Raw genomic sequence first — 27,081 nt, 5'->3', positions numbered from 1 at the left:
ATGGGAAATCCGCCATGAGGCATTTGTTTTTAGAAACTGCTGCTCACAACCAATGTTGCAATGGAGTGTCTCCATCTGCTGGTGGTATTGGAAAGGCATTAGTGCTATGACAGGGTCTGAAGAAGAAGAAGACGGAAAAAAATATATATAAAAAGAAAAAGAGAGAGAGAGAGAGAGACTGACTTAGTGAGTGAGAGAGTGAGAGTGAGTGAGAGTGAATGAGTGAGTGAGTGATTGAGTGAGTGAGTGAGTGAGTGAGAACAAATGAGTTAAAGCAAGTGAGTGAGAGAGATCGAATGAATGAAAGTCTGAATGACAGAAAGAAAAAAGGATGAAGAAAGAAGCATGAAGAAAAAAAAATGTATATGGAGTTGCTGACATGAGTGCAATCTACAAAGCCGTTGAGGCTGATCCTCATGGGAGGATTATTGCACCAGGACCCTTAGCACTTTTAAAATGCCATTCAATGCCACGGGCTAGATGTAAACTGCAGATGACCATGTTGTGGTAGTTACCATGGATACCCAAGTGATGTGTGAGCTAACACATAGGCCCAACAGATTCCAAGAAGGCCAGAATCACCAGCGGCACCACCATCGATTGTCAGGTCACCCGGATTCAGCAAATACCAGAGTCCAAAATGATGCAGGTTTATACTGTTAATTTTCAGTTTATCGTTACAGTTGGTGTTATTCCATGTCGGAAGGGACGCAGCTACAGCCAGTGGGGTAACTAGAGACAGGCAGGCAGCTATGTGCAACAAAGGTAGGCGTGTTGTTTTCATATGCAGATCTGAAATATTGTCTTATATGCAAGAGGAGGAGTGATGGGGGTTCAGGCAAAAGCCAGGCTATGGATTGCATTGCTAAATGCTCCATCAGAGTGCAATGGTCGCCTGTCCTTTTTTTAAGTGATGATGTGGGTTTAGCCTGTGCTGTATGTATGTATGGGTGGCTGACTGCCACCCACCCAGAAAGTGTATGGGAGGCTGGTTGGCTGCCAGCCTTCCTTCCATTCCTATGAGTAATGTGAGTGCTCATGAAGGGGACATGGTTGGGTCCACCCCTTTCCCGGTTATCCCCTCTAGGCCTTTTGGCTTAGATCAAGTGTAAAAAAAGAAAGGATCTTGCGACAGATCGCATCCTGAGGCACGTTTTTTTTTGTGTGAATACTTGCACTTGGGTGACTTGTGAGCACATACTGATACATACGTTCCCTATCTGGGGACCATAAATTAAATGGATTTTTGAGAAAGGGAGCTGATTTGGAAGCTTGCTTCTGTCGCCCTATGCATTGACCCGATGTGGCAGTATCTTCGGGTAGTGAACAGTGCACCACCCCATTCCAGTGTTAAACAAGAAAGATTCTCATTTAATCCTCCGTGGGTGAGAATTTGAGTTTGAGAATTGGAGACCAAAATGATGAGTTGCACTGACTGGTTTATGAACGTCTATTCATTTAGCGTTTTAATGACCATGTTTGCACACTGATTGGTGTAAAAAAATAAAATAAAACTAAATAATAATAATCTAGCACACCTGTGCAGGTTTGACATGACATGACAGGTAGCTGTCTTGTGGGTGGTGCTGAATCCTGTTAAATGACATGAGGGTCTCATGCCTATACACAAGGGTGTGTCATTGCTGTTGCTTGACCATGCATTGGTTTCTGTGGTCAGTGAATGATAAAAACAAAATTTACCATCCATTGATGGATGGGAAATCCGCCATGAGGCATTTGTTTTTAGAAACTGCTGCTCACAACCAATGTTGCAATGGAGTGTCTCCATCTGCTGGTGGTATTGGAAAGGCATTAGTGCTATGACAGGGTCTGAAGAAGAAGAAGACGGAAAAAAATATATATAAAAAGAAAAAGAGAGAGAGAGAGACTGACTTAGTGAGTGAGAGAGTGAGAGTGAGTGAGAGTGAATGAGTGAGTGAGTGATTGAGTGAGTGAGTGAGTGAGTGAGAACAAATGAGTTAAAGCAAGTGAGTGAGAGAGATCGAATGAATGAAAGTCTGAATGACAGAAAGAAAAAAGGATGAAGAAAGAAGCATGAAGAAAAAAAAATGTATATGGAGTTGCTGACATGAGTGCAATCTACAAAGCCGTTGAGGCTGATCCTCATGGGAGGATTATTGCACCAGGACCCTTAGCACTTTTAAAATGCCATTCAATGCCACGGGCTAGATGTAAACTGCAGATGACCATGTTGTGGTAGTTACCATGGATACCCAAGTGATGTGTGAGCTAACACATAGGCCCAACAGATTCCAAGAAGGCCAGAATCACCAGCGGCACCACCATTGATTGTCAGGTCACCCGGATTCAGCAAATACCAGAGTCCAAAATGATGCAGGTTTATACTGTTAATTTTCAGTTTATCGTTACAGTTGGTGTTATTCCATGTCGGAAGGGACGCAGCTACAGCCAGTGGGGTAACTAGAGACAGGCAGGCAGCTATGTGCAACAAAGGTAGGCGTGTTGTTTTCATATGCAGATCTGAAATATTGTCTTATATGCAAGAGGAGGAGTGATGGGGGTTCAGGCAAAAGCCAGGCTATGGATTGCATTGCTAAATGCTCCATCAGAGTGCAATGGTCGCCTGTCCTTTTTTTAAGTGATGATGTGGGTTTAGCCTGTGATGTATGTATGTATGGGTGGCTGACTGCCACCCACCCAGAAAGTGTATGGGAGGCTGGTTGGCTGCCAGCCTTCCTTCCATTCCTATGAGTAATGTGAGTGCTCATGAAGGGGACATGGTTGGGTCCACCCCTTTCCCGGTTATCCCCTCTAGGCCTTTTGGCTTAGATCAAGTGTAAAAAAAGAAAGGATCTTGCGACAGATCGCATCCTGAGGCACGTTTTTTTTTGTGTGAATACTTGCACTTGGGTGACTTGTGAGCACATACTGATACATACGTTCTCTATCTGGGGACCATAAATTAAATGGATTTTTGAGAAAGGGAGCTGATTTGGAAGCTTGCTTCTGTCGCCCTATGCATTGACCCGATGTGGCAGTATCTTCGGGTAGTGAACAGTGCACCACCCCATTCCAGTGTTAAACAAGAAAGATTCTCATTTAATCCTCCGTGGGTGAGAATTTGAGTTTGAGAATTGGAGACCAAAATGATGAGTTGCACTGACTGTTTTATGAACGTCTATTCATTTAGCGTTTTAATGACCATGTTTGCACACTGATTGGTGTAAAAAAATAAAATAAAACTAAATAATAATAATCTAGCACACCTGTGCAGGTTTGACATGACATGACAGGTAGCTGTCTTGTGGGTGGTGCTGAATCCTGTTAAATGACATGAGGGTCTCATGCCTATACACAAGGGTGTGTCATTGCTGTTGCTTGACCATGCATTGGTTTCTGTGGTCAGTGAATGATAAAAACAAAATTTACCATCCATTGATGGATGGGAAATCCGCCATGAGGCATTTGTTTTTAGAAACTGCTGCTCACAACCAATGTTGCAATGGAGTGTCTCCATCTGCTGGTGGTATTGGAAAGGCATTAGTGCTATGACAGGGTCTGAAGAAGAAGAAGAAGAAGACGGAAAAAAATATATATAAAAAGAAAAAGAGAGAGAGAGAGAGAGACTGACTTAGTGAGCGAGTGAGTGAGAGAGTGAGAGTGAGTGAGAGTGAATGAGTGAGTGAGTGATTGAGTGAGTGAGTGAGAACAAATGAGTTAAAGCAAGTGAGTGAGAGAGATCGAATGAATGAAAGTCTGAATGACAGAAAGAAAAAAGGATGAAGAAAGAAGCATGAAGAAAAAAAAATGTATATGGAGTTGCTGACATGAGTGCAATCTACAAAGCCGTTGAGGCTGATCCTCATGGGAGGATTATTGCACCAGGACCCTTAGCACTTTTAAAATGCCATTCAATGCCACGGGCTAGATGTAAACTGCAGATGACCATGTTGTGGTAGTTACCATGGATACCCAAGTGATGTGTGAGCTAACACATAGGCCCAACAGATTCCAAGAAGGCCAGAATCACCAGCGGCACCACCATCGATTGTCAGGTCACCCGGATTCAGCAAATACCAGAGTCCAAAATGATGCAGGTTTATACTGTTAATTTTCAGTTTATCGTTACAGTTGGTGTTATTCCATGTCGGAAGGGACGCAGCTACAGCCAGTGGGGTAACTAGAGACAGGCAGGCAGCTATGTGCAACAAAGGTAGGCGTGTTGTTTTCATATGCAGATCTGAAATATTGTCTTATATGCAAGAGGAGGAGTGATGGGGGTTCAGGCAAAAGCCAGGCTATGGATTGCATTGCTAAATGCTCCATCAGAGTGCAATGGTCGCCTGTCCTTTTTTTAAGTGATGATGTGGGTTTAGCCTGTGCTGTATGTATGTATGGGTGGCTGACTGCCACCCACCCAGAAAGTGTATGGGAGGCTGGTTGGCTGCCAGCCTTCCTTCCATTCCTATGAGTAATGTGAGTGCTCATGAAGGGGACATGGTTGGGTCCACCCCTTTCCCGGTTATCCCCTCTAGGCCTTTTGGCTTAGATCAAGTGTAAAAAAAGAAAGGATCTTGCGACAGATCGCATCCTGAGGCACGTTTTTTTTTGTGTGAATACTTGCACTTGGGTGACTTGTGAGCACATACTGATACATACGTTCCCTATCTGGGGACCATATATTAAATGGATTTTTGAGAAAGGGAGCTGATTTGGAAGCTTGCTTCTGTCACCCTATGCATTGACCCGATGTGGCAGTATCTTCGGGTAGTGAACAGTGCACCACCCCATTCCAGTGTTAAACAAGAAAGATTCTCATTTAATCCTCCGTGGGTGAGAATTTGAGTTTGAGAATTGGAGACCAAAATGATGAGTTGCACTGACTGGTTTATGAACGTCTATTCATTTAGCGTTTTAATGACCATGTTTGCACACTGATTGGTGTAAAAAAATAAAATAAAACTAAATAATAATAATCTAGCACACCTGTGCAGGTTTGACATGACATGACAGGTAGCTGTCTTGTGGGTGGTGCTGAATCCTGTTAAATGACATGAGGGTCTCATGCCTATACACAAGGGTGTGTCATTGCTGTTGCTTGACCATGCATTGGTTTCTGTGGTCAGTGAATGATAAAAACAAAATTTACCATCCATTGATGGATGGGAAATCCGCCATGAGGCATTTGTTTTTAGAAACTGCTGCTCACAACCAATGTTGCAATGGAGTGTCTCCATCTGCTGGTGGTATTGGAAAGGCATTAGTGCTATGACAGGGTCTGAAGAAGAAGAAGACGGAAAAAAATATATATAAATAGAAAAAGAGAGAGAGAGAGAGAGACTGACTTAGTGAGCGAGTGAGTGAGAGAGTGAGAGTGAGTGAGAGTGAATGAGTGAGTGATTGAGTGAGTGAGTGAGTGAGAACAAATGAGTTAAAGCAAGTGAGTGAGAGAGATCGAATGAATGAAAGTCTGAATGACAGAAAGAAAAAAGGATGAAGAAAGAAGCATGAAGAAAAAAAAATGTATATGGAGTTGCTGACATGAGTGCAATCTACAAAGCCGTTGAGGCTGATCCTCATGGGAGGATTATTGCACCAGGACCCTTAGCACTTTTAAAATGCCATTCAATGCCACGGGCTAGATGTAAACTGCAGATGACCATGTTGTGGTAGTTACCATGGATACCCAAGTGATGTGTGAGCTAACACATAGGCCCAACAGATTCCAAGAAGGCCAGAATCACCAGCGGCACCACCATCGATTGTCAGGTCACCCGGATTCAGCAAATACCAGAGTCCAAAATGATGCAGGTTTATACTGTTAATTTTCAGTTTATCGTTACAGTTGGTGTTATTCCATGTCGGAAGGGACGCAGCTACAGCCAGTGGGGTAACTAGAGACAGGCAGGCAGCTATGTGCAACAAAGGTAGGCGTGTTGTTTTCATATGCAGATCTGAAATATTGTCTTATATGCAAGAGGAGGAGTGATGGGGGTTCAGGCAAAAGCCAGGCTATGGATTGCATTGCTAAATGCTCCATCAGAGTGCAATGGTCGCCTGTCCTTTTTTTAAGTGATGATGTGGGTTTAGCCTGTGCTGTATGTATGTATGGGTGGCTGACTGCCACCCACCCAGAAAGTGTATGGGAGGCTGGTTGGCTGCCAGCCTTCCTTCCATTCCTATGAGTAATGTGAGTGCTCATGAAGGGGACATGGTTGGGTCCACCCCTTTCCCGGTTATCCCCTCTAAGCCTTTTGGCTTAGATCAAGTGTAAAAAAAGAAAGGATCTTGCGACAGATCGCATCCTGAGGCACGTTTTTTTTTGTGTGAATACTTGCACTTGGGTGACTTGTGAGCACATACTGATACATACGTTCCCTATCTGGGGACCATAAATTAAATGGATTTTTGAGAAAGGGAGCTGATTTGGAAGCTTGCTTCTGTCGCCCTATGCATTGACCCGATGTGGCAGTATCTTCGGGTAGTGAACAGTGCACCACCCCATTCCAGTGTTAAACAAGAAAGATTCTCATTTAATCCTCCGTGGGTGAGAATTTGAGTTTGAGAATTGGAGACCAAAATGATGAGTTGCACTGACTGGTTTATGAACGTCTATTCATTTAGCGTTTTAATGACCATGTTTGCACACTGATTGGTGTAAAAAAATAAAATAAAACTAAATAATAATAATCTAGCACACCTGTGCAGGTTTGACATGACATGACAGGTAGCTGTCTTGTGGGTGGTGCTGAATCCTGTTAAATGACATGAGGGTCTCATGCCTATACACAAGGGTGTGTCATTGCTGTTGCTTGACCATGCATTGGTTTCTGTGGTCAGTGAATGATAAAAACAAAATTTACCATCCATTGATGGATGGGAAATCCGCCATGAGGCATTTGTTTTTAGAAACTGCTGCTCACAACCAATGTTGCAATGGAGTGTCTCCATCTGCTGGTGGTATTGGAAAGGCATTAGTGCTATGACAGGGTCTGAAGAAGAAGAAGAAGAAGACGGAAAAAAATATATATAAAAAGAAAAAGAGAGAGAGAGAGAGAGACTGACTTAGTGAGCGAGTGAGTGAGAGAGTGAGAGTGAGTGAGAGTGAATGAGTGAGTGAGTGATTGAGTGAGTGAGTGAGTGAGTGAGTGAGAACAAATGAGTTAAAGCAAGTGAGTGAGAGAGATCGAATGAATGAAAGTCTGAATGACAGAAAGAAAAAAGGATGAAGAAAGAAGCATGAAGAAAAAAAAATGTATATGGAGTTGCTGACATGAGTGCAATCTACAAAGCCGTTGAGGCTGATCCTCATGGGAGGATTATTGCACCAGGACCCTTAGCACTTTTAAAATGCCATTCAATGCCACGGGCTAGATGTAAACTGCAGATGACCATGTTGTGGTAGTTACCATGGATACCCAAGTGATGTGTGAGCTAACACATAGGCCCAACAGATTCCAAGAAGGCCAGAATCACCAGCGGCACCACCATCGATTGTCAGGTCACCCGGATTCAGCAAATACCAGAGTCCAAAATGATGCAGGTTTATACTGTTAATTTTCAGTTTATCGTTACAGTTGGTGTTATTCCATGTCGGAAGGGACGCAGCTACAGCCAGTGGGGTAACTAGAGACAGGCAGGCAGCTATGTGCAACAAAGGTAGGCGTGTTGTTTTCATATGCAGATCTGAAATATTGTCTTATATGCAAGAGGAGGAGTGATGGGGGTTCAGGCAAAAGCCAGGCTATGGATTGCATTGCTAAATGCTCCATCAGAGTGCAATGGTCGCCTGTCCTTTTTTTAAGTGATGATGTGGGTTTAGCCTGTGCTGTATGTATGTATGGGTGGCTGACTGCCACCCACCCAGAAAGTGTATGGGAGGCTGGTTGGCTGCCAGCCTTCCTTCCATTCCTATGAGTAATGTGAGTGCTCATGAAGGGGACATGGTTGGGTCCACCCCTTTCCCGGTTATCCCCTCTAGGCCTTTTGGCTTAGATCAAGTGTAAAAAAAGAAAGGATCTTGCGACAGATCGCATCCTGAGGCACGTTTTTTTTTGTGTGAATACTTGCACTTGGGTGACTTGTGAGCACATACTGATACATACGTTCCCTATCTGGGGACCATAAATTAAATGGATTTTTGAGAAAGGGAGCTGATTTGGAAGCTTGCTTCTGTCGCCCTATGCATTGACCCGATGTGGCAGTATCTTCGGGTAGTGAACAGTGCACCACCCCATTCCAGTGTTAAACAAGAAAGATTCTCATTTAATCCTCCGTGGGTGAGAATTTGAGTTTGAGAATTGGAGACCAAAATGATGAGTTGCACTGACTGGTTTATGAACGTCTATTCATTTAGCGTTTTAATGACCATGTTTGCACACTGATTGGTGTAAAAAAATAAAATAAAACTAAATAATAATAATCTAGCACACCTGTGCAGGTTTGACATGACATGACAGGTAGCTGTCTTGTGGGTGGTGCTGAATCCTGTTAAATGACATGAGGGTCTCATGCCTATACACAAGGGTGTGTCATTGCTGTTGCTTGACCATGCATTGGTTTCTGTGGTCAGTGAATGATAAAAACAAAATTTACCATCCATTGATGGATGGGAAATCCGCCATGAGGCATTTGTTTTTAGAAACTGCTGCTCACAACCAATGTTGCAATGGAGTGTCTCCATCTGCTGGTGGTATTGGAAAGGCATTAGTGCTATGACAGGGTCTGAAGAAGAAGAAGAAGAAGACGGAAAAAAATATATATAAAAAGAAAAAGAGAGAGAGAGAGAGAGACTGACTTAGTGAGCGAGTGAGTGAGAGAGTGAGAGTGAGTGAGAGTGAATGAGTGAGTGAGTGATTGAGTGAGTGAGTGAGTGAGTGAGAACAAATGAGTTAAAGCAAGTGAGTGAGAGAGATCGAATGAATGAAAGTCTGAATGACAGAAAGAAAAAAGGATGAAGAAAGAAGCATGAAGAAAAAAAAATGTATATGGAGTTGCTGACATGAGTGCAATCTACAAAGCCGTTGAGGCTGATCCTCATGGGAGGATTATTGCACCAGGACCCTTAGCACTTTTAAAATGCCATTCAATGCCACGGGCTAGATGTAAACTGCAGATGACCATGTTGTGGTAGTTACCATGGATACCCAAGTGATGTGTGAGCTAACACATAGGCCCAACAGATTCCAAGAAGGCCAGAATCACCAGCGGCACCACCATCGATTGTCAGGTCACCCGGATTCAGCAAATACCAGAGTCCAAAATGATGCAGGTTTATACTGTTAATTTTCAGTTTATCGTTACAGTTGGTGTTATTCCATGTCGGAAGGGACGCAGCTACAGCCAGTGGGGTAACTAGAGACAGGCAGGCAGCTATGTGCAACAAAGGTAGGCGTGTTGTTTTCATATGCAGATCTGAAATATTGTCTTATATGCAAGAGGAGGAGTGATGGGGGTTCAGGCAAAAGCCAGGCTATGGATTGCATTGCTAAATGCTCCATCAGAGTGCAATGGTCGCCTGTCCTTTTTTTAAGTGATGATGTGGGTTTAGCCTGTGCTGTATGTATGTATGGGTGGCTGACTGCCACCCACCCAGAAAGTGTATGGGAGGCTGGTTGGCTGCCAGCCTTCCTTCCATTCCTATGAGTAATGTGAGTGCTCATGAAGGGGACATGGTTGGGTCCACCCCTTTCCCGGTTATCCCCTCTAGGCCTTTTGGCTTAGATCAAGTGTAAAAAAAGAAAGGATCTTGCGACAGATCGCATCCTGAGGCACGTTTTTTTTTGTGTGAATACTTGCACTTGGGTGACTAGTGAGCACATACTGATACATACGTTCCCTATCTGGGGACCATAAATTAAATGGATTTTTGAGAAAGGGAGCTGATTTGGAAGCTTGCTTCTGTCGCCCTATGCATTGACCCGATGTGGCAGTATCTTCGGGTAGTGAACAGTGCACCACCCCATTCCAGTGTTAAACAAGAAAGATTCTCATTTAATCCTCCGTGGGTGAGAATTTGAGTTTGAGAATTGGAGACCAAAATGATGAGTTGCACTGACTGGTTTATGAACGTCTATTCATTTAGCGTTTTAATGACCATGTTTGCACACTGATTGGTGTAAAAAAATAAAATAAAACTAAATAATAATAATCTAGCACACCTGTGCAGGTTTGACATGACATGACAGGTAGCTGTCTTGTGGGTGGTGCTGAATCCTGTTAAATGACATGAGGGTCTCATGCCTATACACAAGGGTGTGTCATTGCTGTTGCTTGACCATGCATTGGTTTCTGTGGTCAGTGAATGATAAAAACAAAATTTACCATCCATTGATGGATGGGAAATCCGCCATGAGGCATTTGTTTTTAGAAACTGCTGCTCACAACCAATGTTGCAATGGAGTGTCTCCATCTGCTGGTGGTATTGGAAAGGCATTAGTGCTATGACAGGGTCTGAAGAAGAAGAAGAAGAAGACGGAAAAAAATATATATAAAAAGAAAAAGAGAGAGAGAGAGAGAGACTGACTTAGTGAGCGAGTGAGTGAGAGAGTGAGAGTGAGTGAGAGTGAATGAGTGAGTGAGTGATTGAGTGAGTGAGTGAGTGAGTGAGAACAAATGAGTTAAAGCAAGTGAGTGAGAGAGATCGAATGAATGAAAGTCTGAATGACAGAAAGAAAAAAGGATGAAGAAAGAAGCATGAAGAAAAAAAAATGTATATGGAGTTGCTGACATGAGTGCAATCTACAAAGCCGTTGAGGCTGATCCTCATGGGAGGATTATTGCACCAGGACCCTTAGCACTTTTAAAATGCCATTCAATGCCACGGGCTAGATGTAAACTGCAGATGACCATGTTGTGGTAGTTACCATGGATACCCAAGTGATGTGTGAGCTAACACATAGGCCCAACAGATTCCAAGAAGGCCAGAATCACCAGCGGCACCACCATCGATTGTCAGGTCACCCGGATTCAGCAAATACCAGAGTCCAAAATGATGCAGGTTTATACTGTTAATTTTCAGTTTATCGTTACAGTTGGTGTTATTCCATGTCGGAAGGGACGCAGCTACAGCCAGTGGGGTAACTAGAGACAGGCAGGCAGCTATGTGCAACAAAGGTAGGCGTGTTGTTTTCATATGCAGATCTGAAATATTGTCTTATATGCAAGAGGAGGAGTGATGGGGGTTCAGGCAAAAGCCAGGCTATGGATTGCATTGCTAAATGCTCCATCAGAGTGCAATGGTCGCCTGTCCTTTTTTTAAGTGATGATGTGGGTTTAGCCTGTGCTGTATGTATGTATGGGTGGCTGACTGCCACCCACCCAGAAAGTGTATGGGAGGCTGGTTGGCTGCCAGCCTTCCTTCCATTCCTATGAGTAATGTGAGTGCTCATGAAGGGGACATGGTTGGGTCCACCCCTTTCCCGGTTATCCCCTCTAGGCCTTTTGGCTTAGATCAAGTGTAAAAAAAGAAAGGATCTTGCGACAGATCGCATCCTGAGGCACGTTTTTTTTTGTGTGAATACTTGCACTTGGGTGACTTGTGAGCACATACTGATACATACGTTCCCTATCTGGGGACCATAAATTAAATGGATTTTTGAGAAAGGGAGCTGATTTGGAAGCTTGCTTCTGTCGCCCTATGCATTGACCCGATGTGGCAGTATCTTCGGGTAGTGAACAGTGCACCACCCCATTCCAGTGTTAAACAAGAAAGATTCTCATTTAATCCTCCGTGGGTGAGAATTTGAGTTTGAGAATTGGAGACCAAAATGATGAGTTGCACTGACTGGTTTATGAACGTCTATTCATTTAGCGTTTTAATGACCATGTTTGCACACTGATTGGTGTAAAAAAATAAAATAAAACTAAATAATAATAATCTAGCACACCTGTGCAGGTTTGACATGACATGACAGGTAGCTGTCTTGTGGGTGGTGCTGAATCCTGTTAAATGACATGAGGGTCTCATGCCTATACACAAGGGTGTGTCATTGCTGTTGCTTGACCATGCATTGGTTTCTGTGGTCAGTGAATGATAAAAACAAAATTTACCATCCATTGATGGATGGGAAATCCGCCATGAGGCATTTGTTTTTAGAAACTGCTGCTCACAACCAATGTTGCAATGGAGTGTCTCCATCTGCTGGTGGTATTGGAAAGGCATTAGTGCTATGACAGGGTCTGAAGAAGAAGAAGAAGAAGACGGAAAAAAATATATATAAAAAGAAAAAGAGAGAGAGAGAGAGAGACTGACTTAGTGAGCGAGTGAGTGAGAGAGTGAGTGAGAGTGAATGAGTGAGTGAGTGATTGAGTGAGTGAGTGAGTGAGTGAGAACAAATGAGTTAAAGCAAGTGAGTGAGAGAGATCGAATGAATGAAAGTCTGAATGACAGAAAGAAAAAAGGATGAAGAAAGAAGCATGAAGAAAAAAAAATGTATATGGAGTTGCTGACATGAGTGCAATCTACAAAGCCGTTGAGGCTGATCCTCATGGGAGGATTATTGCACCAGGACCCTTAGCACTTTTAAAATGCCATTCAATGCCACGGGCTAGATGTAAACTGCAGATGACCATGTTGTGGTAGTTACCATGGATACCCAAGTGATGTGTGAGCTAACACATAGGCCCAACAGATTCCAAGAAGGCCAGAATCACCAGCGGCACCACCATCGATTGTCAGGTCACCCGGATTCAGCAAATACCAGAGTCCAAAATGATGCAGGTTTATACTGTTAATTTTCAGTTTATCGTTACAGTTGGTGTTATTCCATGTCGGAAGGGACGCAGCTACAGCCAGTGGGGTAACTAGAGACAGGCAGGCAGCTATGTGCAACAAAGGTAGGCGTGTTGTTTTCATATGCAGATCTGAAATATTGTCTTATATGCAAGAGGAGGAGTGATGGGGGTTCAGGCAAAAGCCAGGCTATGGATTGCATTGCTAAATGCTCCATCAGAGTGCAATGGTCGCCTGTCCTTTTTTTAAGTGATGATGTGGGTTTAGCCTGTGCTGTATGTATGTATGGGTGGCTGACTGCCACCCACCCAGAAAGTGTATGGGAGGCTGGTTGGCTGCCAGCCTTCCTTCCATTCCTATGAGTAATGTGAGTGCTCATGAAGGGGACATGGTTGGGTCCACCCCTTTCCCGGTTATCCCCTCTAGGCCTTTTGGCTTAGATCAAGTGTAAAAAAAGAAAGGATCTTGCGACAGATCGCATCCTGAGGCACGTTTTTTTTTGTGTGAATACTTGCACTTGGGTGACTAGTGAGCACATACTGATACATACGTTCCCTATCTGGGGACCATAAATTAAATGGATTTTTGAGAAAGGGAGCTGATTTGGAAGCTTGCTTCTGTCGCCCTATGCATTGACCCGATGTGGCAGTATCTTCGGGTAGTGAACAGTGCACCACCCCATTCCAGTGTTAAACAAGAAAGATTCTCATTTAATCCTCCGTGGGTGAGAATTTGAGTTTGAGAATTGGAGACCAAAATGATGAGTTGCACTGACTGGTTTATGAACGTCTATTCATTTAGCGTTTTAATGACCATGTTTGCACACTGATTGGTGTAAAAAAATAAAATAAAACTAAATAATAATAATCTAGCACACCTGTGCAGGTTTGACATGACATGACAGGTAGCTGTCTTGTGGGTGGTGCTGAATCCTGTTAAATGACATGAGGGTCTCATGCCTATACACAAGGGTGTGTCATTGCTGTTGCTTGACCATGCATTGGTTTCTGTGGTCAGTGAATGATAAAAACAAAATTTACCATCCATTGATGGATGGGAAATCCGCCATGAGGCATTTGTTTTTAGAAACTGCTGCTCACAACCAATGTTGCAATGGAGTGTCTCCATCTGCTGGTGGTATTGGAAAGGCATTAGTGCTATGACAGGGTCTGAAGAAGAAGAAGAAGAAGACGGTAAAAAATATATATAAAAAGAAAAAGAGAGAGAGAGAGAGAGACTGACTTAGTGAGCGAGTGAGTGAGAGAGTGAGAGTGAGTGAGAGTGAGTGAGTGAGTGAGTGAGTGATTGAGTGAGTGAGTGAGTGAGTGAGAACAAATGAGTTAAAGCAAGTGAGTGAGAGAGATCGAATGAATGAAAGTCTGAATGACAGAAAGAAAAAAGGATGAAGAAAGAAGCATGAAGAAAAAAAAATGTATATGGAGTTGCTGACATGAGTGCAATCTACAAAGCCGTTGAGGCTGATCCTCATGGGAGGATTATTGCACCAGGACCCTTAGCACTTTTAAAATGCCATTCAATGCCACGGGCTAGATGTAAACTGCAGATGACCATGTTGTGGTAGTTACCATGGATACCCAAGTGATGTGTGAGCTAACACATAGGCCCAACAGATTCCAAGAAGGCCAGAATCACCAGCGGCACCACCATCGATTGTCAGGTCACCCGGATTCAGCAAATACCAGAGTCCAAAATGATGCAGGTTTATACTGTTAATTTTCAGTTTATCGTTACAGTTGGTGTTATTCCATGTCGGAAGGGACGCAGCTACAGCCAGTGGGGTAACTAGAGACAGGCAGGCAGCTATGTGCAACAAAGGTAGGCGTGTTGTTTTCATATGCAGATCTGAAATATTGTCTTATATGCAAGAGGAGGAGTGATGGGGGTTCAGGCAAAAGCCAGGCTATGGATTGCATTGCTAAATGCTCCATCAGAGTGCAATGGTCGCCTGTCCTTTTTTTAAGTGATGATGTGGGTTTAGCCTGTGCTGTATGTATGTATGGGTGGCTGACTGCCACCCACCCAGAAAGTGTATGGGAGGCTGGTTGGCTGCCAGCCTTCCTTCCATTCCTATGAGTAATGTGAGTGCTCATGAAGGGGACATGGTTGGGTCCACCCCTTTCCCGGTTATCCCCTCTAGGCCTTTTGGCTTAGATCAAGTGTAAAAAAAAGAAAGGATCTTGCGACAGATCGCATCCTGAGGCACGTTTTTTTTTGTGTGAATACTTGCACTTGGGTGACTTGTGAGCACATACTGATACATACGTTCCCTATCTGGGGACCATAAATTAAATGGATTTTTGAGAAAGGGAGCTGATTTGGAAGCTTGCTTCTGTCGCCCTATGCATTGACCCGATGTGGCAGTATCTTCGGGTAGTGAACAGTGCACCACCCCATTCCAGTGTTAAACAAGAAAGATTCTCATTTAATCCTCCGTGGGTGAGAATTTGAGTTTGAGAATTGGAGACCAAAATGATGAGTTGCACTGACTGGTTTATGAACGTCTATTCATTTAGCGTTTTAATGACCATGTTTGCACACTGATTGGTGTAAAAAAATAAAATAAAACTAAATAATAATAATCTAGCACACCTGTGCAGGTTTGACATGACATGACAGGTAGCTGTCTTGTGGGTGGTGCTGAATCCTGTTAAATGACATGAGGGTCTCATGCCTATACACAAGGGTGTGTCATTGCTGTTGCTTGACCATGCATTGGTTTCTGTGGTCAGTGAATGATAAAAACAAAATTTACCATCCATTGATGGATGGGAAATCCGCCATGAGGCATTTGTTTTTAGAAACTGCTGCTCACAACCAATGTTGCAATGGAGTGTCTCCATCTGCTGGTGGTATTGGAAAGGCATTAGTGCTATGACAGGGTCTGAAGAAGAAGAAGAAGAAGACGGAAAAAAATATATATAAAAAGAAAAAGAGAGAGAGAGAGAGAGACTGACTTAGTGAGCGAGTGAGTGAGAGAGTGAGAGTGAGTGAGAGTGAATGAGTGAGTGAGTGATTGAGTGAGTGAGTGAGTGAGTGAGAACAAATGAGTTAAAGCAAGTGAGTGAGAGAGATCGAATGAATGAAAGTCTGAATGACAGAAAGAAAAAAGGATGAAGAAAGAAGCATGAAGAAAAAAAAATGTATATGGAGTTGCTGACATGAGTGCAATCTACAAAGCCGTTGAGGCTGATCCTCATGGGAGGATTATTGCACCAGGACCCTTAGCACTTTTAAAATGCCATTCAATGCCACGGGCTAGATGTAAACTGCAGATGACCATGTTGTGGTAGTTACCATGGATACCCAAGTGATGTGTGAGCTAACACATAGGCCCAACAGATTCCAAGAAGGCCAGAATCACCAGCGGCACCACCATCGATTGTCAGGTCACCCAGATTCAGCAAATACCAGAGTCCAAAATGATGCAGGTTTATACTGTTAATTTTCAGTTTATCGTTACAGTTGGTGTTATTCCATGTCGGAAGGGACGCAGCTACAGCCAGTGGGGTAACTAGAGACAGGCAGGCAGCTATGTGCAACAAAGGTAGGCGTGTTGTTTTCATATGCAGATCTGAAATATTGTCTTATATGCAAGAGGAGGAGTGATGGGGGTTCAGGCAAAAGCCAGGCTATGGATTGCATTGCTAAATGCTCCATCAGAGTGCAATGGTCGCCTGTCCTTTTTTTAAGTGATGATGTGGGTTTAGCCTGTGCTGTATGTATGTATGGGTGGCTGACTGCCACCCACCCAGAAAGTGTATGGGAGGCTGGTTGGCTGCCAGCCTTCCTTCCATTCCTATGAGTAATGTGAGTGCTCATGAAGGGGACATGGTTGGGTCCACCCCTTTCCCGGTTATCCCCTCTAGGCCTTTTGGCTTAGATCAAGTGTAAAAAAAGAAAGGATCTTACTTACCTGGCAGGGGAGATACCATGATCGCTACGGTCTGAAGAACTCCAAGCATTGTGGTAGAGATTTTGCGTAGTACGATTGCAGTACTTTTCGTTCTTATTAGAACCGCATTTCTCTAGAGCATACCACCTGAAGATCGTCTCCTGCCTGCCTCGGAACATCTGAAGAAGGAGAAGATCTTGAAGACTGCAGCTCCGGAAGAAGCCGACGAAGAACCTGGAAGAAGGGAATCGGCGGTGAATTCCGGAACAGCGGCGAAGAGGAAGGCGGCGCAGAATCTTTTCGAAGAAACTCGCTGCCTCTGGAGAAGGATTTGCATAGCTCCTCCCACCGGGACCGGATCTGCATAGCTCCTCCCACCCGGGAAAGAAGACTTTGCGAAGCCTCTCTCCACAAGCAAGCAAGGAAGCGGAAAAGAGCCTGCTGGAAGAAGCCATGGCCTCAACCAGCAAGTCCACCCAGGAGGCTGCAGGGCAAGGCCTGGAGGTCCAGCCCCAACCACAGCAAGCTTCAACCTCCACCACGGCAAGGCAGAAGGGCGGCAGAATTCCTAACCTGGAAGCTCCAACCCTGGAGCCCTGGATGAGGCAGACTGTTGCCTTGAAGCTCAAGCCCGTGGACGGAAGGGTGCCGGACATGTCCCACGACGTGTTCTGCAAGAAGATGCTGGCGGATCAAGGCTTCCCCACGGCTGACACCCTGGGAATAGCAACCTTCTTTTCGGGAATCTTCTACATCACCTTTGCCACCATTGGGACCTGTAGAAGATACTGGGAGGTGGTGAAAGCGGCGAGTCCCGAATCCCCTTTCTCTCGCTTTGTGGGCAACTGCCTTATTCAAAGAGAGGAGAGGCGGGTGACGGTCTCAATGCGGAACCCACACACCCCAGGCACGGACATCTCGACCTTCCTGAAGCGCTTCTGCACCGTGGTGAGGGAGCCCACCCGCATCCTGAACTCACTCGGATACTGGACCTGCAAGTGGTCTGTGGTCGTCAGACTCAACAAGAACCCTGCTTCTCCAGACGGACTACAGCACCTGCCAACGACATTTTCCTTGGGCAACTCCACAGGACTTATCTTCTACCCGGACATGCCGCAGACCTGCAGGAGATGTGGCAAGATGGGCCACGAGGGCAAGGACTGTACGGAGGATGCCTGCAGGTATTGCCGTGTGACAGGTCACACGACCAAGGACTGCCCCAAGAGCAAGACCTGCAACCTCTGCGGACTGGCAGCCCACAGCTACAAGGACTGCCCCCAGAGGGAGAGAACATGGGCATCTGTGGCAGCGAGAGCACCGAAGCCAGCCCCAGCTCCGGAGCCAACACCACGGATGGCCAAGCCGACCAAGGAGGGTAAGAAGGCGAAAGCCACCACCCCTGCCCCGTCCCGCCCCTCCCCTGCCCCTCCCGCCCCATCCCCTGCCCCTCCCGCCCCATCCCCTGCCCCTCCTGCCCCATCTCCTGCCCCATCCCGCCCCACCCCTGCCCCATCCCGTCCCACCCCTGCCCCATCCCGTCCCACCCCTGCCCCTCCTGCCCCATCCCGTCCCACCCCTGCCCCTCCTGCCCCATCCCGTCCCACCCCCGCCCCTCCTGCCCCATCCCGCCCCACCCCTGCCCCCCGTACCCCACCCCGGCCCACCCCTGCCCCCCCGTACCCCACCCCGGCCCACCCCTGCCCCGTCCTCCCCTGCCCGGCCCACCCCTGCCCCGTCCTCCCCTGCCCGGCCCACCCCTGCCCCGTCCTCCCCTGCCCGGGCACTCTCTCCTGCCCCCCGCCCCACCCAGCCTCCTTTCTCTCCTGGCCCAGCAGCACCTAACCCCCCTCCAGCTGCTGGTGCCCGCCCTTCGGAGGACTTTCCTGTGCTTCCTCCCCCAGGTACCATACAGAGGAAGAGGAAAGGAAGGGACAACGTATCAGAAGAGTCCCACAAAAGAAAAATAATCGAGACCTGCGAGACCCCTCAAGCTTCAGATGAGGAGGAGGAGATGGAGCAGGTCTGCGAGAGCCTTGAAGCTTCAGAAGGAGAGGAGGTGATGGAGCAGGCCCAAGTGGAGCAGGTCCAAGCAGAGCCAGTCCAAGCTCAATCTATGGAGGAGCTGCTGCAGGACCCAGAGGTTAAGAAAATCCTGGACACTCCGTCCAACACGGTCTACGACGAGTTCTTGGAAGGGCGCTACGAGAAGCCACAGGAGCCGACAGGCGCCAGAGAAGAGGACCCGTCCGACCAGACTGGTAACTAGTATCAGAACTAACCTCTCTTTTTATTCCCATGGCTGATCTCAACATCTTCTGCATTAATGTGAGGAGTATTAGAGCTTGGTTTAGATTTCAGACTGTTCTTACGTTCTTAGATTCCCAGAGGTGTGATGTTTACATGTTGCAGGAATGTGCTTTGTCTGCTTCTAGGTCTTACAACCATCTGGCCAGGCAGTGGCCTCACGGCCCTTCCTACTGGTCTGGTGGGGGCGACAATAGGTCTGCGGGGGTGGCCATCCTGATCAGGGGAGGTAACTTTGCACTTGATTCCGTCCGGGAGCTCGTCTGTGGCAGACTTCTTGTCGCAGACGGTTCCTGGGCGGGTGAGCCCGTGCGGCTCATCAACGTGTATGCCTCCCCTGAGAGGGATGTCCGACTGGAGGTTCTCCAGGCCCTGCGGGCTGAACTCGCCACCACTAGAGCAGTAGTGTTGGGTGGTGACTTCAACTGCCCCATTGAGGTGGACGGGCGCAGTTCTGGCACATCCGCCAACCTGGACGTGACGTCTAAACTGCTGATTGAGATGGTGACGGAGGCATCCTTGCAGGACGTTGTCGGGTCCATCGGGAACGGCTCCGTAAACTATACGTGGAGCCGCCCCGATGGCTCGCTCCGTTCTCGGATAGACTTCATCTTCACTTCGAGAGCAGTCAGAAAGGTGTCGTACTCTATGGTCCCCTGCTTCTTCTCTGACCACAGGGCCATTCGATTCCGGGGGACTCTGGGCCATGGATTCCCACCTGGCCCGGGCTCCTGGAAGTTGAATTGTGCCCTGTTGGAGCAGAGGGAGGTCATGGAGGAACTTAGGGATGCTTACCTTGTATGGCGAAATGACAAATGTCTGTTCAAGTGCATCAGCGATTGGTGGGAATATGTTAAAGTCGAATTCCGTTGTTTCTTTCAGGCAAAAGGCAGACAACAGGCGTGTGCGAAGAAGTGGGACTTGAGGAAACTGCAGCGCGAGCTGCGGTCCCTGCAGGACCTGCTCCAGTGTGGCTGGGACGTCAGGGAGGAGCTGGAGGAGACCAAAAAGAGCTTGAAAAGGCACTTTGAGGAGGAATCCAAGCGAATCGTCTTTCGTTCCAAGGTGGAGAACCTGGAGAAGGGTGAGAAATGTAACTCTTTCTTTTTCAGGAAGCTCCATGCCGGCCACACGCCCCTGACTGAGCTACGAGATGAGACCGGACACATGAGGAGCGGCAAGGAGGAAGTGATGGGGGTCGTCCACGACTTCTACAGCAACCTCTACGCCCCCAAGTCATCCGACCCCGAAGCCGCCGAGAGGTTCCTGTCAGGTGTCACTAACGTTGTTGATCCCGCAGGTGCGGCGGCAATGGACGATCCCTTGACGGTGGGGGAGCTGCTCTCTGCCGCTAAATCCTTTAAGCCCGGCAGGACCCCGGGCAGTGACGGTCTCCCGGCCGAGCTCTACGTAGCGCTGGGTGACCTGATCTGTCCGGACCTGTTGGAGGTGTACGAGGAGATGGTGGTGGGGGGCAGAATGCCTCCGTCGTTGAGGGAAGGGATGATCACGATCTTGTATAAGCGGAAGGGGGAGAGATGTGACCTGAAAAACTGGCGTCCCATCTCTCTCCTGAACGTGGACTACAAGATCCTCGCCAAGGTGCTGGCCAACAGGCTGAAACCTGTCATGGGGCAGATCGTCCATCCGGACCAGACCTGCAGCATTCCTGGCCGCAGGATTGCCGACAGCCTTGCCCTTGTGAGAGACACGGTCCATTACATCCAGGACCGCGGGGGCCGCGCCGCCCTGGTCAGCTTAGATCAGGAGAAGGCGTTCGACCGTGTCTCCCACGCATTCATGGACAGGGTTTTGCGCAGGCTGGGTCTGGGGAAGATGTTTTGCTCTTTTGTTAACGTTATGTATTTTGACATTTACAGCACGGTGTTGGTGAACGGCTGGAAGACTGACCCCTTTTCCATTCTTTCAGGGGTTAGACAAGGCTGCCCTCTTTCACCTCTCCTTTTTGTTTGTGTTATAGAGCTCTTCGCTGAGACTATCCGGCAGAATGGAGAGATCAGAGGGATCACCGCACCAGGACCAGATCGCCACGAGGTCAAGTGCTCGCTCTACATGGACGACGTGACCGTCTTCTGCGCTGACCAGCGTTCGGTGACTGCACTCGTCCAGACCTGCGAGGACTTCGGCAGAGCTTCGGGGGCAAAAGTCAACTGCGGGAAGTCGGAGGCCATGCTCTTCGGGGAATGGCACCTGGCTTCTCCCGCCCCCTTCCCCTTTGCCGTTAAGCCGGACTTCATTCAAATTCTTGGAGTCTGGTTCGGGAAGGAAGGAGCGGCCCTTAAGTCTTGGCAAGACCGACTAGGAAGGATAAACTCGAAGATCGGACTGTGGAGCTCCAGAAAGCTCACGATGGAAGGCAAGGCACTTGTCCTGCGGAGTGAAGTTTTGCCTGTGCTCCAATATACCGCACAGGCCTGGCCTCCCCATACCACCGTTTGCAAGGCCATCACCCGGACAGTGTTTGGCTTCGTCTGGGGCAAAATGGACAGAGTCAAGAGGACCGTGATGTACAAGGAACCCCGCAAGGGTGGGAAGGGAATACCCGACATCCCCGCTCTGCTGAGGGCCTCCTTTGCATGTGTCACGGTGCAGCGGACTCTTGTAGAAAAGACTGGCTCAGCGGGCAGGTCCATGTCTCGCTTGCTTCTCATGCCCCTCTGGAGACAGCTGGGCTGGGACAAGTGGGACAGCTCCATCCCTTACAACTGGAACACTCCCTGGTTCTATGGGGATGTTGTCCGGTTTGTGAGGGAGCACCAGCTGGAAGGACTGAAACCAGACCTATGGAAGCCAAAGACAATCCACAAGCTCATCCGAGCTAAGGACTCGACCGAGCTGGTTCCGGGACTCCCCGCAGCCACTGCAGAGACAGTTTGGAACAATGTGGCCTCAAAGCGGCTTACCAATGGACACAAGGACTTGTCGTGGATGGCCGTCATGGGAGGTCTCTCTCTCAGGTCATTCATGCATGCCCGCAACCTGTGCAAGACCCGGTACTGCCCCCGTTGCCCCTACGTGGAGGAAACATCTTTCCACGTGTTTTGGCAGTGCCCCTTTGCACAGGGTCTGTTGGACGCCCTAGAACAGGAACTCAGAGACTCAGTGCCCAGGAGCTGCCTATCGTACCATTCGGTGCTTTACGGCCTGTTCCCTGGGACCCACGACGTGGAGGCCATCCAGGAGGCCTGGCGCCTTATGAACTGTTTTAAGGACGCAGTGTGGCTCTCCAGGAACCGCCTCGTGATCAACAGGGAAAACATGTCCGTCCGGGACTGCCGCAGGTTCATCAAGAACCTGCTTAGAGACTATTCCATCTTGGACAGCTCGGCCGTTGATGAGGAAGAAGAGGAGTGAAGACCCCTCTCCTTCTCCCATGTCTCCCTGAAGATACAGCCCAACAGTTTGGCCCTGTGATCCGCCCCCTCCCTACCCCCACATAGTCGCCCACACCCCTACCCCGATCACAGATTGTATTATTTGGTTTTTGTTTGATCTCTTGTGCTTTTCTATTGCAGGATTGAGCTGAATGTTAGAGTAGCATGGTGTGCGATGTATAGCTTAGGGAACCTTTGCTGTGTATTGTACTATCATGCTTTGTGTGACTGTAATTTATTGTACGACTTGTAATGACTGAACGGAAAATAAAGCTCTTTCAATCAAAAAAAAAAAGAAAGGATCTTGCGACAGATCGCATCCTGAGGCACGTTTTTTTTTGTGTGAATACTTGCACTTGGGTGACTTGTGAGCACATACTGATACATACGTTCCCTATCTGGGGACCATAAATTAAATGGATTTTTGAGAAAGGGAGCTGATTTGGAAGCTTGCTTCTGTCGCCCTATGCATTGACCCGATGTGGCAGTATCTTCGGGTAGTGAACAGTGCACCACCCCATTCCAGTGTTAAACAAGAAAGATTCTCATTTAATCCTCCGTGGGTGAGAATTTGAGTTTGAGAATTGGAGACCAAAATGATGAGTTGCACTGACTGGTTTATGAACGTCTATTCATTTAGCGTTTTAATGACCATGTTTGCACACTGATTGGTGTAAAAAAATAAAATAAAACTAAATAATAATAATCTAGCACACCTGTGCAGGTTTGACATGACATGACAGGTAGCTGTCTTGTGGGTGGTGCTGAATCCTGTTAAATGACATGAGGGTCTCATGCCTATACACAAGGGTGTGTCATTGCTGTTGCTTGACCATGCATTGGTTTCTGTGGTCAGTGAATGATAAAAACAAAATTTACCATCCATTGATGGATGGGAAATCCGCCATGAGGCATTTGTTTTTAGAAACTGCTGCTCACAACCAATGTTGCAATGGAGTGTCTCCATCTGCTGGTGGTATTGGAAAGGCATTAGTGCTATGACAGGGTCTGAAGAAGAAGAAGAAGAAGACGGAAAAAAATATATATAAAAAGAAAAAGAGAGAGAGAGAGAGACTGACTTAGTGAGCGAGTGAGTGAGAGAGTGAGTGAGAGTGAATGAGTGAGTGAGTGATTGAGTGAGTGAGTGAGTGAGTGAGAACAAATGAGTTAAAGCAAGTGAGTGAGAGAGATCGAATGAATGAAAGTCTGAATGACAGAAAGAAAAAAGGATGAAGAAAGAAGCATGAAGAAAAAAAAATGTATATGGAGTTGCTGACATGAGTGCAATCTACAAAGCCGTTGAGGCTGATCCTCATGGGAGGATTATTGCACCAGGACCCTTAGCACTTTTAAAATGCCATTCAATGCCACGGGCTAGATGTAAACTGCAGATGACCATGTTGTGGTAGTTACCATGGATACCCAAGTGATGTGTGAGCTAACACATAGGCCCAACAGATTCCAAGAAGGCCAGAATCACCAGCGGCACCACCATCGATTGTCAGGTCACCCGGATTCAGCAAATACCAGAGTCCAAAATGATGCAGGTTTATACTGTTAATTTTCAGTTTATCGTTACAGTTGGTGTTATTCCATGTCGGAAGGGACGCAGCTACAGCCAGTGGGGTAACTAGAGACAGGCAGGCAGCTATGTGCAACAAAGGTAGGCGTGTTGTTTTCATATGCAGATCTGAAATATTGTCTTATATGCAAGAGGAGGAGTGATGGGGGTTCAGGCAAAAGCCAGGCTATGGATTGCATTGCTAAATGCTCCATCAGAGTGCAATGGTCGCCTGTCCTTTTTTTAAGTGATGATGTGGGTTTAGCCTGTGCTGTATGTATGTATGGGTGGCTGACTGCCACCCACCCAGAAAGTGTATGGGAGGCTGGTTGGCTGCCAGCCTTCCTTCCATTCCTATGAGTAATGTGAGTGCTCATGAAGGGGACATGGTTGGGTCCACCCCTTTCCCGGTTATCCCCTCTAGGCCTTTTGGCTTAGATCAAGTGTAAAAAAAGAAAGGATCTTGCGACAGATCGCATCCTGAGGCACGTTTTTTTTTGTGTGAATACTTGCACTTGGGTGACTTGTGAGCACATACTGATACATACGTTCCCTATCTGGGGACCATAAATTAAATGGATTTTTGAGAAAGGGAGCTGATTTGGAAGCTTGCTTCTGTCGCCCTATGCATTGACCCGATGTGGCAGTATCTTCGGGTAGTGAACAGTGCACCACCCCATTCCAGTGTTAAACAAGAAAGATTCTCATTTAATCCTCCGTGGGTGAGAATTTGAGTTTGAGAATTGGAGACCAAAATGATGAGTTGCACTGACTGGTTTATGAACGTCTATTCATTTAGCGTTTTAATGACCATGTTTGCACACTGATTGGTGTAAAAAAATAAAATAAAACTAAATAATAATAATCTAGCACACCTGTGCAGGTTTGACATGACATGACAGGTAGCTGTCTTGTGGGTGGTGCTGAATCCTGTTAAATGACATGAGGGTCTCATGCCTATACACAAGGGTGTGTCATTGCTGTTGCTTGACCATGCATTGGTTTCTGTGGTCAGTGAATGATAAAAACAAAATTTACCATCCATTGATGGATGGGAAATCCGCCATGAGGCATTTGTTTTTAGAAACTGCTGCTCACAACCAATGTTGCAATGGAGTGTCTCCATCTGCTGGTGGTATTGGAAAGGCATTAGTGCTATGACAGGGTCTGAAGAAGAAGAAGAAGAAGACGGAAAAAAATATATATAAAAAGAAAAAGAGAGAGAGAGAGAGACTGACTTAGTGAGCGAGTGAGTGAGAGAGTGAGAGTGAGTGAGAGTGAATGAGTGAGTGAGTGATTGAGTGAGTGAGTGAGTGAGAACAAATGAGTTAAAGCAAGTGAGTGAGAGAGATCGAATGAATGAAAGTCTGAATGACAGAAAGAAAAAAGGATGAAGAAAGAAGCATGAAGAAAAAAAAATGTATATGGAGTTGCTGACATGAGTGCAATCTACAAAGCCGTTGAGGCTGATCCTCATGGGAGGATTATTGCACCAGGACCCTTAGCACTTTTAAAATGCCATTCAATGCCACGGGCTAGATGTAAACTGCATATGACCATGTTGTGGTAGTTACCATGGATACCCAAGTGATGTGTGAGCTAACACATAGGCCCAACAGATTCCAAGAAGGCCAGAATCACCAGCGGCACCACCATTGATTGTCAGGTCACCCGGATTCAGCAAATACCAGAGTCCAAAATGATGCAGGTTTATACTGTTAATTTTCAGTTTATCGTTACAGTTGGTGTTATTCCATGTCGGAAGGGACGCAGCTACAGCCAGTGGGGTAACTAGAGACAGGCAGGCAGCTATGTGCAACAAAGGTAGGCGTGTTGTTTTCATATGCAGATCTGAAATATTGTCTTATATGCAAGAGGAGGAGTGATGGGGGTTCAGGCAAAAGCCAGGCTATGGATTGCATTGCTAAATGCTCCATAAGAGTGCAATGGTCGCCTGTCCTTTTTTTAAGTGATGATGTGGGTTTAGCCTGTGCTGTATGTATGTATGGGTGGCTGACTGCCACCCACCCAGAAAGTGTATGGGAGGCTGGTTGGCTGCCAGCCTTCCTTCCATTCCTATGAGTAATGTGAGTGCTCATGAAGGGGACATGGTTGGGTCCACCCCTTTCCCGGTTATCCCCTCTAGGCCTTTTGGCTTAGATCAAGTGTAAAAAAAGAAAGGATCTTGCGACAGATCGCATCCTGAGGCACCTTTTTTTTTTGTGTGAATACTTGCACTTGGGTGACTTGTGAGCACATACTGATACATACGTTCCCTATCTGGGGACCATAAATTAAATGGATTTTTGAGAAAGGGAGCTGATTTGGAAGCTTGCTTCTGTCGCCCTATGCATTGACCCGATGTGGCAGTATCTTCGGGTAGTGAACAGTGCACCACCCCATTCCAGTGTTAAACAAGAAAGATTCTCATTTAATCCTCCGTGGGTGAGAATTTGAGTTTGAGAATTGGAGACCAAAATGATGAGTTGCACTGACTGGTTTATGAACGTCTATTCATTTAGCGTTTTAATGACCATGTTTGCACACTGATTGGTGTAAAAAAATAAAATAAAACTAAATAATAATAATCTAGCACACCTGTGCAGGTTTGACATGACATGACAGGTAGCTGTCTTGTGGGTGGTGCTGAATCCTGTTAAATGACATGAGGGTCTCATGCCTATACACAAGGGTGTGTCATTGCTGTTGCTTGACCATGCATTGGTTTCTGTGGTCAGTGAATGATAAAAACAAAATTTACCATCCATTGATGGATGGGAAATCCGCCATGAGGCATTTGTTTTTAGAAACTGCTGCTCACAACCAATGTTGCAATGGAGTGTCTCCATCTGCTGGTGGTATTGGAAAGGCATTAGTGCTATGACAGGGTCTGAAGAAGAAGAAGAAGAAGACGGAAAAAAATATATATAAAAAGAAAAAGAGAGAGAGAGAGAGAGAGAGACTGACTTAGTGAGCGAGTGAGTGAGAGAGTGAGAGTGAGTGAGAGTGAATGAGTGAGTGAGTGATTGAGTGAGTGAGTGAGTGAGAACAAATGAGTTAAAGCAAGTGAGTGAGAGAGATCGAATGAATGAAAGTCTGAATGACAGAAAGAAAAAAGGATGAAGAAAGAAGCATGAAGAAAAAAAAATGTATATGGAGTTGCTGACATGAGTGCAATCTACAAAGCCGTTGA

The 27,081-nt window shown here is 46.4% G+C and overlaps 11 pseudogenes; all 11 read left to right on the top strand.

Annotated features, from left to right (window-relative positions):
* The first annotated feature begins 1,076 nt into the window (after nt 1-1,076).
* Nucleotides 1,077-1,340, top strand: LOC130286189 (U2 spliceosomal RNA; annotated as a pseudogene).
* Nucleotides 1,341-2,786: 1,446 nt separating this feature from the next.
* LOC130289171 (U2 spliceosomal RNA) lies at nt 2,787-3,050 on the top strand (annotated as a pseudogene).
* A 1,456-nt stretch (nt 3,051-4,506) lies between these two features.
* On the top strand, nt 4,507-4,770 carry LOC130288753 (U2 spliceosomal RNA; annotated as a pseudogene).
* A 1,450-nt stretch (nt 4,771-6,220) lies between these two features.
* Nucleotides 6,221-6,484, top strand: LOC130289096 (U2 spliceosomal RNA; annotated as a pseudogene).
* Nucleotides 6,485-7,952: 1,468 nt separating this feature from the next.
* Nucleotides 7,953-8,216, top strand: LOC130286188 (U2 spliceosomal RNA; annotated as a pseudogene).
* Nucleotides 8,217-9,680: 1,464 nt separating this feature from the next.
* LOC130285643 (U2 spliceosomal RNA) lies at nt 9,681-9,944 on the top strand (annotated as a pseudogene).
* A 1,464-nt stretch (nt 9,945-11,408) lies between these two features.
* Nucleotides 11,409-11,672, top strand: LOC130286187 (U2 spliceosomal RNA; annotated as a pseudogene).
* A 1,458-nt stretch (nt 11,673-13,130) lies between these two features.
* Nucleotides 13,131-13,394, top strand: LOC130285642 (U2 spliceosomal RNA; annotated as a pseudogene).
* Nucleotides 13,395-14,862: 1,468 nt separating this feature from the next.
* Nucleotides 14,863-15,127, top strand: LOC130288553 (U2 spliceosomal RNA; annotated as a pseudogene).
* A 9,174-nt stretch (nt 15,128-24,301) lies between these two features.
* On the top strand, nt 24,302-24,565 carry LOC130286185 (U2 spliceosomal RNA; annotated as a pseudogene).
* A 1,458-nt stretch (nt 24,566-26,023) lies between these two features.
* On the top strand, nt 26,024-26,288 carry LOC130287797 (U2 spliceosomal RNA; annotated as a pseudogene).
* Nucleotides 26,289-27,081: the final 793 nt, after the last annotated feature.

Source organism: Hyla sarda, chromosome 8 (genome assembly GCF_029499605.1).
Source record: "Hyla sarda isolate aHylSar1 chromosome 8, aHylSar1.hap1, whole genome shotgun sequence".
Classification (NCBI taxonomy): domain Eukaryota; kingdom Metazoa; phylum Chordata; class Amphibia; order Anura; family Hylidae; genus Hyla; species Hyla sarda.
The sequence above is the reverse complement of the archived record's forward strand: the minus strand, read 5'-3'. Positions and strand labels throughout refer to the sequence as shown.